We start from the raw sequence: 16,540 nt of genomic DNA, 5'->3' as shown, positions 1-16,540 counted from the left end.
TCTCCAGTCTCCTACTACCCAGATCTATGTTCTGTAGTGTTCTGTGTATGGCGAAAAGGCTGACGCCTGCAAAACTGCGTCACCTGGGCTAATGGCAGCCCAGCAGGAAATCAGAAAGTGGGAAAAGAAAGAGGGCAGGGGGCTTCCCTGGTGGCGCAGTGGTTGAGAGTCCGCCTGCCGATGCAGGGGACACGGGTTCGTGACCCGGTCCGGGAAGATCCCACATGCCGCGGAGCGGCTGGGCCCGTGAGCCATGGCCGCTGAGCCTGCGCGTCCGGAGCCTGTGCTCCGCAATGGGAGAGGCCACAACAGTGAGAGGCCCGCGCGGGTTTAGGGATGGTAACACCTTCCAAATGTTGCTAGTCAGGGGTGCCTCAACTTCTCTTGTTTGTTATCTTCCCCAACCTCACACTTCTCTAACAAGTACTTTCATTAAATTCTCCTCACAATTCCATCAGTGTGCATTCTGTCTGTCTCTCGCTGGGCCCCTGGCTGATGCAGTAATTGGTTCCAGGAACAGACCCTCAGGTTGGAATTCCAGTATTGATTCCACACATATTATTTTATAACATACAGATGACTTACCTACTCAAGTGGGAGGAGGAGTGGAGGGTAAAGAGCAGAGGGCAAGATTGTGGGAGATTAAGTATCTGTTTCATTTGAGCTTTGTGGTGATAAAGATTATAGGTGGCCTCTCACATGCTGGAGAGATTATAAGAATAAAAATATAAGCTTAGTGCCTGAACTTTCAACTCAAGGCATGGTGGAGAACCGGAAAGTTTCTAGTTAGCTTTAAATGTTATCTCTTATCTTGCGTATTGTACAACAGACATAGTTGATGATCAGAATCATGACATGATGATATGAGCTGCAGAGCTGCAATACCAACTAAATATATACATTCAGTGGGCTTTGAAAGTCCAAGTTAAAATTAAGCTTAGCAGCCCTTCTCAAGTCTCAGGATCCCACTTCTTTGTAACCAGGGTTCTAACTGTAATCTAAGAGACTTGTAATAAAGCACTGGTTGAAAAAAGGGGAACCCTGACACCTGAAATGAGGTCCTTAACTTGAATTCTCAAATCCCCCTGCATCGTCGTTGCTAGTTGATACAGTCTCTCCAGACTAAAAAAATTACTTTCAGTAGCTTCATCTGGAACGCTTACCTAGCCAGGATGTTCCCATTATTCTCAAGGTTAACCCACACCACCATCCATAGCTTCCATGGCCACAAGGAGAATTGCAAAGTACTCTCAAATATAAGATAGGTTCAATATCAAAGGGGTGATAGGAAGTTGCCAATTTTTATAGTCAAGAAGTGGGAGTAGGGGAAGCATGTTTACAAATAGATTCTGACAGAATTAAATCAAGGAGCTAAAAATATAAGGTTGTTTCAAGAAGAATTTATCAATATGGGAAAGCTTATCTAAGATTCTAGATATATTATGTCAGCTGAAGCTCTAATTAGTTTGCCTGAAGCCTGAACTCAGTGGTGACCTACAGTAATAAGGTTGAGATCCTGGGACTTCTCTGCAACAAAGAGGAAAGAAATTAAAGGCATAGGGAGGTGGGAATGCTGGAGTGGACCTATTATCTGTAACCTACTCAGCCACTCTTACCATACCTCTAGGAAGGACCAAAGGACACTTCCTTCCCCCAAGCAAAAAGAATACCTTGGTAGTGAGCACCAGTATCCCCCAAAAGTTCTGTCATGGCTGCCCTGTGTAGGCTAGAGATGCTACTGAAGAATCAGGCTCCCTAATCTCAATGAGAATGATGGGGTCTTGGAGTGGTAGAGGCCAGGCGGCAGTGCCCAGTTTCAGGGGTGAGGGTGGCACAACTACTGAAATAGACCACAAAGACAGAACAGCAATACAAGTGTGTTGACCTACATGGATATATGATTGTGGTTAATTTTGTGTGTGTGAGAATTTTAGGAATGAAATAGATTATCAACCTTCTAAAATATTATTTAGTCTACGTTATCACACCAATTCTTCCCCTGGTAGGCAATACCCAAATAAAAATACTATAGAGGGAATTCATGGCCTCTTACCCAGTTCACAAACCCAGAGCCTTTTCAGATAGAGGCTAGATTTGTTTTGTTTTTTAAAGGGATCATTCTGAAAGGCAGACACAAAGATACACTGCAAATCTTCCTCCAAACCTTCCCTCACAAGATCCATGGCTGTTTAACAGAGTGACAGTGAATCGGGAAAGAGAAATAACCATACTACCCAGGAGTTATTACCTCAGTTTAGCACTAATCAGTGTAGGCACAAAGTCAAGAAATAAATGGAGTCTTGGCCCAAATCTACCTTAGAGTGGTCAGTGGGCTATATCCCTTCTGATTGTTATCTCCCATGCTTCTCATTGTATACTTGGAATAATCATAACTTAACAACTGGAAACATCCTTACATTGGCTCTCTGACCTATGAAGTAAATGCTATATGGTGGGAAGAGCCAAGTAGAGTTTCTGGAATTTCCCCTGTCAAGTAGTAAACAGAAAGCAATACCCTGAAAAAACTGCAGAAATATCTACTACTGTCAAAGATTAAAAGCAGCATGGGTGGTAATTCTGGTCCCTTCCTCATTTTATACTGGCCTTTTCAGTTTGGAGGTCACAAAAGCCAAATGGATGCTTAAGAATGACCCTGAGTTACTGTGATCAGCCACAGCTGCTGATCCAGATGCAGTACCCTAACTGGAGCAAATCAACACAGCTGCTGGCTCCTGGAATGTAGTTATTGATCTAAGAAGTGGTTTGTTTTCTTGTGGGGTTTTTCCCATTTGCATTAGTAAAGACAATCAGAAACTGTTCATCTTTATCTAAATAGTAGGAACATAATTATACCTTCAATGTCTCAACTCAGGACTATGTCAACTCTCCTGAAAAAATCTTGACCATTTTGAAATCCCAGAAAACATCACCCTGATCTAGTATATCGAAGACATTATGCTAACTGGACCTGATGACCAGGAGGTCACAAGTTCCAAGAAGCCTTAACAAAACCATGTGTGCTAGTGAGTAGAAGACAAACCACACAAAGCTTTGGGATACTGTCAAACTGCAAAATTTCTAGTAATCCTTTACGGTAGAGCATGTGTGGATATTCTCTCTAAAGCAAGCTACAATTAATTGCACCTTGAATTTACTACTATGAAGAAAGAGGCAGCATATTTAGCTTAAGTCTTTGGGGTTTGGAGGAAGACTACACTACATTTGGCAACACTGTTGTAACCCATTTCCTGAATAATCCACAATGTTACCAATTTTATTGCTGCCCACAGCATAAAAGGCTTAGCAATAGGACCAGGTTATGGTGCAAGCTTCCCCACCTTTTGCATTTCATAAGCTAGAATATTTAAATGGTACTTGAACTCTCTGGTACAACTTGAAAGGCTCCCTTTGAGGCCTCTACTGTGCCGCAATAGGAGAAACACAGTATAGACCCTAATATGATAGAGCAATCCAAACTCCTTCCTGCAAAAAACTATCCCATTTGTAAAACTATTTCTGGTTTGCTACTGGCCCTGGTACAACAAAACAACACCTGAGCACAACAACCAGGAGACCATATGACCTGAGCTGCTCATCATGAATTGGGTATTATTTGGTAGATGTGTGCATTGAATGATTAAATTTGGAATGGAATATATCTAACATGCCCAAGGAAGTCCAGAAATCTCAAATAACCCAGCTGAGCAGAATCAGACTTCAAAGTACATACTCCTAGAACCTAGAGATTAACATACTGAGTGAAGTAAGTCAGACAGAGAAAGACAAATATCATATGATATCGCTTATATGTGGAATCTAAAACAATCGTACAAATGAACTTATCTACAAAACAGAAATAGAGTCACAGATGTAGAAAACAAACTTATGGTTACCAGAGGAGAAGGGGGGAGGGATAAAGTGGGAGATTGGGATTGACATATATACACTACTATATATAAAATAGATTTAATAAGGACCTACTGTATAGCATAGGAAACTCTACTCAATACTCTGTAATGACCTATATGGAAAAAGAATCTTAAAAAGATTGGATATATGTATATGTATAACTGATTCACTTTGCTGTACACCTGAAACTAACACAACATTGTAAATTAACTATACTCCAGTAAAATTTTTTAAAAAACAAAAAAAATTTTTTTAAATAAATCAATTAAGAAGAAGTCAAAAGATTTCTTTCAGCTCAAATAAAATCAATTCCATAACAAAAAAACTGCATAAAGCAAGATTAATTTTTCATATTTCTAGGTATTATGTGGACAGGATTCTTAGTTCAAAAACACCTTTCTGTCAGTATTGTGCAGTTTTAAAATGGATGTTGGGGGCTTCCCTGGTGACGCAGTGGTTGAGAGTCCGCCTGCCGATGCAGGGGACACGGGTTCGTGACCTGGTCCGGGAAGATCCCACATGCCACGGAGCGGCTGGGCCCGTGAGCCATGGCCACTGAGCCTGCGCGTCCGGAGCCTGTGCTCCGCAACGGGAGAGGCCACAACAGTGAGAGGCCCATGTACTGAAAAAAAAAAAAACAAAAAAAACAATGGATGTTGGTAGTGGGGTGGGAGAAGGAATAGGGGTTGGCACATCTCGTTTCTCTTTAGTTTCTATAAGATCCTTAATTTCCCCTCTGTATAAGTTTGCTCAGGCTGCCATAACAGAGTACAGGCAGACCTTGGAGATACTGTGCGCTCAGTTCCAGACCACTGCAATAAAGCAAATATTGCAATAAATCAAGTCACACACACACACACACACAAGTACATACTCCTATTGCTGTCATCAGTTCCTCAAACCACACTTGTGGCCTCCTGGGAAGTTATCTATGACTGTTAGCCAAGAAGGAAAAATTACCTGTCTTTTTGATGGATGTTGACCACATCCAGAAATGGACAGCTGCTACACTCCAGCCCCATCTGTGACGGTCTGAAACTCCTAAAGGGAAATATTTCCATTTGGCAGAATTTTGTGTTGTACCTCTGTACACTTTGTGTGGAGGGAGAGATGGTCCACTGTATGGATCCACAATGACTCCTGGGAGGAGCTAATGGGATGCCTTTCCCACCAGGGATTTGAAAAACAAGATTAGAGGATTGGTGACAAGGAGTTCTGGGGAAAAGTTATGTGAATAGATGTCTTGGTATAGTCATGGACTGTTGGCTATTTATGTCCTATATAAAAGTCCACCAGAGGGTATCTATTGCTGAGGAATCTCTTAATGATCAGAAAGATTACTATTACAGATGCTATTCAGCCTCTTTACCCAGCCAATCCAGCATGTGTATTCAAAATGGCCATGGTGGCAAGGTGGAAGGATACACATGGAACTCAGCAACATGGACTTGCTCTTCCCAAGGCTAATCTATTACAATGCCTATGTACCCAGCCTTTCAGTCATAGAGACCAATGATGTGCTCTGATATGACACCATTCTCCAAAAGGACTAGCAAGCTCCCTGATGGAAAGTTGATTATCCTTTCTACTTGTGAGTGGGGTAGATATTTGTCCTCAGGAACCCAAATACCTGTCCCAGATATGCATTTGGCATCCCAGTCTACAGTGTTTCTTCTAACACCCTACTATAAGCTGAATTGTGTCCCTAGTTGAAGTCCTAACCCCCAGTACCTCAGAATGTAAACTTATTTGGAAATAGAACCACTGAAGATGTAATTAGTTAAGATGAGGTCATACTGGAGCAAGGTGGGCCCTTATTCCAACATGACTGATGTCCTTATAAGAAGATGATGTGAAGACACAGGGGAAAAGCGTAACATGATGTTGGAGGCAGAGATTATAGTTATGGAACTGTAAGTCGAGGAATGCCAGCAACACCAGAAGCTCATAGCATGGAACTGATTCTCCCCTAGTCCCTTGAGAGATCACAGCTATACTGACACCCGGATTTCAGACTTCTAGCCTCCATCCAGAACTGTACAAGAATAAAATTCTGTTGTTTTAGGCCAGCCCATTTGTAGTATTTTGTCACAGTAGTCCCAGGTATCTAATACACATCCTTATTCATACCTTATTCCGTTAAAAGTTATATCACAAAGCATCAACCTCAATCAAGCCACTCACTTTATAATGAAACAAAGACAGTGATGGGCTCACGCTTATGGAATCCATGGGTTTTACCACGTGTCCTATCATCTAGAAGTGGACAGCTATGGTACCAGCTGAGGAGGGTGGGGTTAGGGTACTTTAAACCAGTGACCAATGTACAGTAATGTCCCCCTACTTACCCCATAGCCAAGTCCCAGAACAAATTGGTAGCGGTCCCTCAATATTAAACCTGAAATCTCCATGTTAAAGATTTTGCTTCTTGTTCCTGCACCCTTGGGTTCCACAAATTTGGAAATATGAGTTCCTAAGAGAATAATGCCTTCAAATGGGAATGAAGTCACGATTTCAGTATATTGGAGACTAATTCTACCTCCTGTTAATTTAGGGCTCTTAAGCCACTGAATTGAAAGCAGAGAAAGAGTGTGTAACATTGTTGGAGTCATCCATTCCAATTGTCAAGGGGTGATTTTACTGCTGCTACAGAAAGGGAATAAGGAGGGAGATGTGGGGAGTTTGGTAGATTCCCTGGAGTGCCTCATTGTTCTCACAATAATTTTTAAGAGAATCTGTAGAAACGCAATAAAGGTAAAGCCACAAAGGGTTCAAATCCTCTGGTGACAGAGGTTAGGGCCACCGCACTGGGTAAAGAACCCAACCAGCTAAAGCACTGGAAGAGGTAAGAGAACTCAGAATGGGTGGTGGGGAAAGGAGTTTTCAAAGATCAAGGATTCATCAGCACCACTGGAAGGGCAGCCTGAGCAGAAGGTCTAGAATTTCATAAAGCACCAGATGTTTGAAGACAGCTGCAGTATGGAAGCTGAGAGTCACCGAGATGAGAAGAACAGCTTGGTACTAAATGTGAATCAGATCTTCCCCCTCTTGGGGATTCTGAGGACATTTTACAGGAGCAAAGCTGAGATCCTACCAGTCTGCACGTGTAAGATTCTGATCAGATTTGGAGACTATGATGGTTAGTTTTTTGTGTCAACTTGGCTATGCCAAGGGATTCAGGTACCCAAACAAACACTAATTTAGGTGTTCCTGTAGAGGCGCTTTTTTAGATCTCGTTAAGATCTACAATCAGTTGACTTTAAGTAAAGAAGATTATCCCTGATTATGTGGGTGGACCTCATTCAATCAGTGGAAAGGACTTAAGAGCAAAACAAATTTCCCTGTAGGAGAAATTCTTCCTCAAGACTGCAGCATCAGATGCTGTGGCCTGCCGTACAAATTTTAGACTTGCCGGCCCACAGTCATATAGCCAATTCCTTGAAATATATTTATCTAGATATATATCTTTATATATCTAGATATGTATATATCTGTATGATGATCTCTCATTTTATTTGTGCTACTTGCATCAGTTTTCTGTAAGTCACAGTGGCATGCTGAACTGCAGCTTTGGGTCCAATAATATGAGTTGTTTTACCTGTAGCTGGGATGGATTATTTGTACCTGGTGCTCCTATGAATCATAGTGCAACATGTCCAGGAGGGGGGGCCAGCTGCCGTGGGCAGCAGGTAACCACAAATGGAAACCACTTAACTTCCTATCTTCACCCCATAAACTTGGCCTCGCTGATACAGTGTCCAAACCAGAAGAACTGACCAACTGCCTCCTGGTTTTCAGATAAAAGATTGAAATTACTGAAGAAAATGCAGAGAGAGAGTGAGAAATTCCACATAACTGTTCAAAACAAACTTATTTGACCCTTAAGAAAGACCACTACAGGGTATGTAAATATTGAGTGCACATGGGTAAATTTAGGAATTTTACCTTAAAAAATTGAAAAAGTAAAGTGAATCAAGAAAAACTTTCATTTAGAAAACAACTACTTAATTCAAAATTTCTTAAATTTGAATAATGCATGGAACTTCTTTGAAGGGAAAAATATTAGACAACCCACTATTACATACATTATTTTCCTAATATTATATGTATATGTACAAACATAAAAGTAGGTATAAAGTCCTTATGCTTATGCTCTTACAGAGCTAAAATAAACAATTTTATGTTAAATGATAGCAAAATTACAAAGCCAATGAAATTGTAATTTAAAACATTAAATTAGTATGACAATATGACAAATAATTATTTGCTTACTTGGTTTAATTAAATTTAAAACAAATCACTGTTTAGTTTCATGGAAAAAATACATGGTTTACATAGATGCTTTAGAACATGATGGACCACCATTTGGGTTTTTGTCATTGTTAACGTTACTTATTTTTAGATAATTCTTTTTAAACACTGATTAATTATTTTGATCAACCAATGAATTTAATAAAGAACCCAAAATTACAAAAGTTGGCAGTAATGTTTCAATATCATTCAGCAAAAAAATCCTCATTGTGGATTTACTAGGATAATGACTGCTAATGAGCTTTAGCAACTTATTAAATACCAAGACAGAACTCATGAACCTTAATTCACAGCAGGAACACGCAACTGTTATGACACAAGTTGTTCTGAGTTAGAGATGTGTAGATTAAAGGAAGGCTCTATCTTGTGTTAGAATCTTTTGGATACATGGAATAGAACCAATTCAACCTGGCTTCAGCACAAGGGTTCTGCCTCTGTCCTCAGCAGGGAGGGGGAGTTTGGGGGGGTGGCTGTGGAATCAGGAACTGGTGAGTTGTTGGGATCTGAGGCTATTCGATGTGTGTGTCTCTCCTTCCCTCTAACCCTCCTTCTCTCTCTCTTTCCCTCCCTCCCTCCTTTCTCTTTCCCCCTACTGGCTGACCCGTCTCCCTCTATCTCTGTATTTCTGTATATGTGTGTCTGTCCCTCACGCCATGAGGTCTTATCTCTACTTCTGTCTTTCGTGTCTCTATTATCTTCCTTCTGTGTTGTCCAGATTTATCTACCCATTTACATGTGAGGCAAAGACTACTACTCCCAGTTTGGGCTTAACATCCTTTACAAATTTAAATGCTGATTAGGGAGAAGACCTGTGTCCCACCTCCATATTTCTAGGAGAGGGAACAGTTTAACAGACCACCGATGTTAAGCTGTGGCTAGTTTGGAGTGAGTGTCACATGGGTGGCTGTCCACTCAACAGTGGCTATTAGAACATACTTTCTGAGAAGGACATGGGTATTATAGGAAACATGTCTATTTACATGTCTATTAAGGACCCAAAACATCAGTTTCTCCTAGCAACTATTCATTAAAGTACTTGAAATATCCAGTTGATTCTGACATTAAAGATAGTGTCTAAAAACCAATCCAGGAAATTATACCAGAGGACAAAACAAAAGCCTTTTAAAAACATGAAAAGAGCCCCTGACATCACCTAGAAAGAGGTGAATGGCCCAAACCACAAGGGCTATTGGACTGTTCCACCAACAGACCGCTCTTGAAGGCACTCACTTGAAGCATATGAAAGGACTTGACTTCAAGACTTTGGATGAACAACCTAAGTGTCCATCATCGGATGAACGGATAAAGAAGATGTGGCACATATATACAATGGAATAGTACTCAGCCATAAAAAGAAACGAAATTGAGCTATATGTAATGAGGTGGATAGACCTAGAGTCTGTCATACAGAGTGAAGTAAGTCAGAAAGAGAAAGACAAATACCGTATGCTAACACATATATATGGAATTTAAGAAAAAAAAATGTCATGAAGAACCTAGGGGTAAGACAGGAATAAAGACACAGACCTACTAGAGAATGGACTTGAGGATATGGGGAAGGGGAAGGGTAAGCTGTGACAAAGCGAGAGAGAGGCATGGACATATATACACTACCAAACGTAAGGTAGATAGCTAGTGGGAAGCAGCCGCATAGCACAGGGAGATCAGCTCGGTGCTTTGTGACCGCCTAGAGGGGTGGGATAGCGAGGGTGGGAGGGAGGGAGACGGAAGAGGGAAGAGATATGGGAACATATGTATATGTATAACTGATTCACTTTGTTATAAAGCAGAAACTAACACACCATTGTAAAGCAATTATACTCCAATAAAGATGTAAAAAAAAAAGGACTTTGGATGGAGACCCTGGCCAGCAAAGAATGTATTTTTTACCAGCACTTTTTTTGGTAAAGGAGCATGGGTAAGAATATTTAATCCTTAAAAATTAAACATAATATTATAAAATCCTACCAAATCACTGCCTTCTATAAGTACTTTTACTTATACACAACAGGAGAAACACTAAGATTGCTTTAATCACAAAAATTTTTTTAAGTGAAATTATATCCTCATCAAAAGTGAAATTATATCCTTTAATATTTATTAGATATAGGCAGGATAGGTGCAAAGTGTATTCACAGAGCTTACAATTTGAGAAAAAAGGGAAGATGGGATTAAAATTAATATGTAGGAAAAGCATAATGATAAGCTTTTACAAGCGTGCTGAAGATTTGGGGATTATGGATGGTGCTGCTTAAATGCAACAAATCCTCCGAAAAAAAGTTGGCCTGAGTCTCTCAAAAAATGAGAAGGACACTTTGAGAGAAAAGGTCAAATAAATATATGCAAAGAGTATAAGTGAAAGAAGGAAGAAAATTTGGTGTGGGGAGTGCAGAGGGAAGACACGGCTTCCATGTGGTGTGGTGGCAGGCAAGGTGCTAAAGAGTAGAGGCTTGCACAAAGCAGTAACTGGAGTTTCTGAACCAGGTTCAAGAAAGGGGAGATTAAAGCAGCAAAATTGGTCAATTCTTTTGGCAATGATATGTGGCATAAACTGAATGATGGAGCAGACAGGGATTATCACTTTGCCTGTTATCGTCAGCATGATGCCCTTCAGCACTGAAACACACCTAGTCGGCCCAGGACCTGCAGATCTGTAGGGTGCAATCCCTGTCGCCTCACCTACCACAGCTGGCCTCACACATCACCCTGGCCCCTGCAACCGAAATTCACTTTTCCAGAACGTTGACTGATTCCTGACACTGGCAAGAAGCCAGATCTCAGCTAAGCCAGACACTAGAGACACTCACTGTACCTCATGTCCCCTGCTCTAAATAAAACTCTCTTCTGCTGCTAATACCAGACAAATCTAAATGAGCCTTGTCTCAGTGTACACACGGATGAAAGTGTCAAATTGGCTCCATGGGGATCAAAATAACGAGAGGTGATGGAACAGAAAAGAAACAATAATGTGTGGTGGGGGACTACTAGGCACTGCTGTGAGGAGATGATGAGAAAACAGGACCTGGAGGGTGATGTCGGGGGAAAAAAGAATCACGGTGAAAAAGAGAAATGAGGAAGTAAGAAGGACACAAGAGAAACACTTAAGAAAATAAAAAGAAAAGGAGTGGAGGGGTCCAAGGAGAACAAAAATTAATCAAAGACAGAGGGGAAAAAAGGAGATAGAACGAAAGCAACAGAAAAGCAAAGCCAGCGAGCTAAGGAAGAGAACAAGAGGAGAATCAATATGGACTGTGCATCCTTTTGGTCATCTCTGACCAGGGTTACTGGTGGAAATCCACATTTCATCTGGCTAGTCAGCAAAAAACAAACAAAAATAAAAAGAGAATGTGAGGGATAGAAATGTCTGCATAAAGTCAAGCCTAAGACAAGGTTTTAAATAATATTGGATTTTTAGTTCCCCTTTGATAATCAATAAAAAGACATCAAAGTATCTGGTTTTTAAAATTATGTATTCATATAATTTGCTTGCATATGGAAACTACCTACCTTTTGGAATATGTGGCTTTAAGTGTGTATAGACTGTCCTTACACTTATGACCAGTATTTGGCCTACTAGCACTAAGGCTTCATACCAGTGTAGCATAAAAAATTCATTAATTTCCTAAGTGCAACAAATCACAAAAACCTTAAATGAATTAACAATCTGACAGTGATATAAACCCAAGAGCCTTCCTCTACCTCCTCATCATTAAATATAAACACAATGACCAACAGCAGGGTGCTCTGTAGGAGTTACAGGAAAGTAACTTTTGGCCTATGATTTTGTTCTCTCTGACAAAGGAGAGCTTGAATAAAGGAGAATGATCGAAGTTTCTTAAGAACTATATACATTATTGGTTATGTCATTTATCTCTTACCTGGAGTTAAGTGCTATCTCAGATGAATTATATTCATGGGTTATGCTCTCAGGACTGTCTCACTCAGGTGATATTTGATGAGTCCTTCTTGGTAACTTTCAAGATATATCTGTAAGAGATGGTATGTTGAGAAATTTTTATATCTCTATTATGTCACTGAGAGTACCACATCAATACCTACTGAATAATCATTAAAAGTTTAGAGCCACATTTGCTTGAAGAGCTCAGTGGAAAGACAATCTACAAAACTGTTTACAGTTTTCAATGTCCTTTCTTACTCACTCTCTATTTTTTTAATTCATTTTGCTCAACTGTTTAATATAGGAGTTGGAAACTTCTTGAAGAGTCCCGTGGGGATATTAAGATTAAGAGGTTTCAGAGTTCTGTTGATGTATATGTTTTCTTCTCTTAGAAAATTCATTCAGGTAAGAACTTGATTGATTGGAGGTGTAACAGCCTATCATCTCCTCTGAGACTGTAGGCAGGTAGGCACTCAGGGAGGCAGGTAGGCAGAGGGCCAGAGAGACACAGAGGTGACTAAAGGACATATCCTCGCGCTCCTGAGTGACTGTCATGTAAAGGCTACCATTTGTTCTGCTCGATTCTTTTGGTCAGTACTATGGTCTGAATATTTGTGTCCCCCCCAAAGTCACGTGTTGAAATCCTAATGCCTAATGTGATGATATGAGGAGGGGGGTCCTTTCGCAGGTGAGTAGGTCATGAGGGAGGAGCCCTCCTTAATGAGATTAGCGTTCTTACGAAAGAGACCCCACAGAGATCCTTCCCCCCTTCCACCTTGTGAGGACACAGCAAGAAGGCACTGTCTAAGAACCAGAAAGTGGGCCCTCAAAGATTCCAAATCTGCTAGTACCTTGACCTTGGTCTCCCCGGCCTCCAGAACTGCGAGAAATACATTTCTCTTGTTTATGTGCTACTTATTCTCTGGTATACTGTTATAGCAATCCAAATGGACTAAGATAAAATATCAGAGTAAATATTTTATTTTTGGTTATGTTGGTATGAAATATTCCACATTGGCATGAATTATAGAAAAATTGGAACATAAAGATAAGCAAATACAATAAAATTAAAACTCACCATAAACTCACTACCCAGACACTAATTTTTCGGCCAATTATTTTCCTACCAGATTTATATTCTTTGCATACATATTTTTAAATAAATATATTTTTACATTATTTGATAGTCTGATTTTTATACACTCAATATCACAAATATATTTCATATGAATAAATATGATTCCTATACTTTCACTGTTAATTGTATACATGTTATATATTGTATTATATATTGTACTATATATGTATATATATAAAATCTACATAAACAATCAGGCATGTTTGACAACAATTTTTTTAAAAAACATCAATCTAGGATTTTCAGGGAAAGAGTAGCTCCAAAAAATAATTATGTCAACTAATACTGAAAAAAATTTTTAAGCAGAAATTTAGAGATCTCAGTATGTCCTGACCTCTGAACAAGAACAAGATGTTCAAATATGGATAACAGAGATCCTCATCTAAAGGAGCTACATTATGGTATTTTTCCTAAAATATTATACCCTACCTTTTTTAATTGGAGGACTCCTATCATCGTTTAACCATTTCTTGATGAACTGTAAAAACTGGCTGTTATGCCATGTATCGATATAGTCAGTCTGCTTTTCAGTTTGAGGATCGCTGGTCTTATTGCCACTGCTCCATAACAGCCTCAGTAGCTTTCTAGTCATTTTTCCTAATTCTAGTTTATCATGGGCTGAGACACTGGAGACCTAAGTTCATTAACATGTGCATAAGGCCCAAAGTGTGTTAAATAAGGCCCCCAAAAATCTATAAGGGAAGTATTTGAGTCAGTAAATATCATCCATTGGTTTTATATATTATTTTCACTAACATTGTTACATAATATTTATAAAAACCTGTACATAAGTATTAGGTATTTTATGCTTTTAAAGAAAAGGAAACTGAGATTTGGAGAAATGAAATAACTTACCCAACGTTACCTAGCTGTAAAATTACAGCATAAAGTCTCAAACTCAATTCTTCACATTCCAAATCAACTCTAAGGACTTTATTAAAAGCAATTTCAGGTTTTTTCGTGCTTCTGGCTGAGGAATTGTAATCCAGGGTAAAGCTTCCTAAAACATGTTTCATCAAACAAATAATACAAGGTATATGTATTATGCAATCAAAGAGGCAAACACTGGCTCCAACAACTTGCTTTACTGGACTTCTTAGAGATTTTAATGTGTTGACATGCTTCATAAATCTCCGAAAGCAGTATTTCCATAACTACTTGGACCTCCGAGGTGACCCTCTGTAATGGCATACCCCCAGACTTCCAAGGAGCAAACTGCAGAAAATAATGTCCCAGTGGGGCGGGAAGTGGGGGAGAGTTCACCAGACCGGGTAAGTGAGGTCTGATAATCTTAGTCTTTGCATTCACTTCCCAATTACAATCTGTTAGTATAGCTAAGATTAAGCAATAAATTCTGGAAAAGCTTTATATTTATGTGACCTTTTATCTCTTGATAATATAGAAAATTACTTCTAGTAAAAGGAAGAGATAACTCTTTCAAGAATAGCTACAGAATGCACCATGATAAAATATAACATAATATTAATAACATTTAATCGGATTTAAAAAGTTTGAATTCCCAGAACACATGGATATAAAATGGAAACGCTTTGGCTGAATTTGGAGTTAAACCATGCACCATGACAGACCACAGCATTTTGTATCATAACCTTCCCCTGAGATGTGATGCACTGTCCTCAGATCTTCACGATCTCTGTAACAGAAAGAGAATTCTCAACGAAATTCAATAATTTCCACCTTCACAAATTGCACATAATAAAAATTTTTGAGCAATTCTTCAAAACTCAACAAATAACCTTTAAAGTAGCTAAATCTATTTGCAGTTAATTTAAATATTTTCATGGAATAACACCATTTTAGTATAATAGAGAAGGTCATTATACGGTCCATGAAATAAAAGATTCTCTGAAGGGAAACAGTTCCCCAACTTGTCTCCTCGATAAGGTTTTGCATCATGGAAACCCTCTTGGCAACACGTTGTCATCAATATCTGTGAGTGGAAATTTTGCTAAGCACTCTGTACTTATTATCTTATTTAATAATTAAAACAATCCAATAAAGTAGTTACATTGTAAATGATCTCCAATTTTACAAATAATAAAATTGAGGTTAAGAGAAACTAATTAAGTTTACTGAGGAGGCAGAGCTAGGATTGGAAATCAGGCTGCTGTTTACAAAGCACTTTACTTAACCCACCTCTCTCTGCAATGCTCATATTCAGTTACCTGTTTCATGTATTAAAAATATGTAACACCCTGATTTTCCTATTTAAATCTTACAGGAGCCATGGAAGTTTTAAAAGTAGAAATGTATTCTCAGTAAGATTCCCCTATTTTACCTTAGCAAGCTTCTTGAGACCACAAAATAACGCTTCATTTACTTTCACCTATAACTAACCTCCACTCTTCAACTGGAAATCAAAAGACCGTGGCATCTCATGATTTCTTCTTCTCTTTCGACATTTCTGCTGTCTCATCAAGGCCTTTACAAATGGAACTTAAGTATGATTAACTGCAGTACAAGCTAAACCCCATATATGAATGGCAAAGCAAGCCAGTTCTAAAACCAAAGATAGTTTATGAGAAAACTAGTAGATGTTCAATCTGTAATTTTAGATTTTATATAAATTAATTTGAAATCAAAAGTCAATAAAAAGGAGAAGAAGGGATCATAAGACTAATTTGCCTGTCAGTGCAGGAGAAGTTGGAATTGGTATGACTGAAAGAGTCTAGAAGGGAATCCTATCAATCAATCCACAATTACTTATTGAATATCCACCACCACTAACTACCATTATGCCACAATTCTTAGAATCCCAGCCCTTGAGTTATCCATTGGGGTTAAAGAATTCCCAGAGAATTAGTATGTGTTAATGTAAATATGTATTACTCGAAGATGGGATAGCAGTAACTCCTTGGCCACTATTATTGCAGTAACATAATATAATGCAGAGCTCCAAGGGGATAGAATAAAAGACAGATAAATTATGACTGATTCTGGAGAAGTCACATCAATGGAGTAAAGGACCAAAAATGCACCAGAGCTTTGGGTTTTATTTCCAGAAGGTAGAATCATTGTACTAGGTACTGGGTACTAGGAAAGTGAAATAAAGGACAGAGCTGAGATAGAATATTGGGGCCAACACCAGAAGTTTCCCTACAACTAATGATAGCTTTTGTGTCCTCCATTTGTCTGTGTAAGTTGGTTACTTTTTACAATGTAAAATGCATTCTGGAATTTGAAGTTGTGATGCTACAAATAGAAAAGAGACCCTCCCCATACAATATAGGAAAAGGTCACAGAGGTCTATTACATAAAACTGG

The 16,540-nt window shown here is 39.1% G+C and overlaps 1 long non-coding RNA gene across 1 annotated transcript in view; it reads right to left on the bottom strand.

Annotated features, from left to right (window-relative positions):
* Positions 1–14,289, bottom strand: part of LOC114895862 — a 35,742-nt gene extending 21,453 nt beyond the window's left edge. The window contains exons 1-2 of the long non-coding RNA XR_003793662.1: positions 14,112–14,289; positions 12,099–12,207 (exon numbers count right to left, since the gene is read on the bottom strand). This is a non-coding gene — a long non-coding RNA (uncharacterized LOC114895862). The remainder of the gene's footprint in view (positions 1–12,098; positions 12,208–14,111) is intronic.
* Positions 14,290–16,540: the final 2,251 nt, after the last annotated feature.

The sequence above is a fragment of the Monodon monoceros genome, unplaced genomic scaffold, assembly GCF_005190385.1.
Source record: "Monodon monoceros isolate NGI ecotype Baffin Bay Population unplaced genomic scaffold, NGI_Narwhal_1 Super_Scaffold_15, whole genome shotgun sequence".
NCBI lineage: Eukaryota > Metazoa > Chordata > Mammalia > Artiodactyla > Monodontidae > Monodon > Monodon monoceros.
The sequence above is the reverse complement of the archived record's forward strand: the minus strand, read 5'-3'. Positions and strand labels throughout refer to the sequence as shown.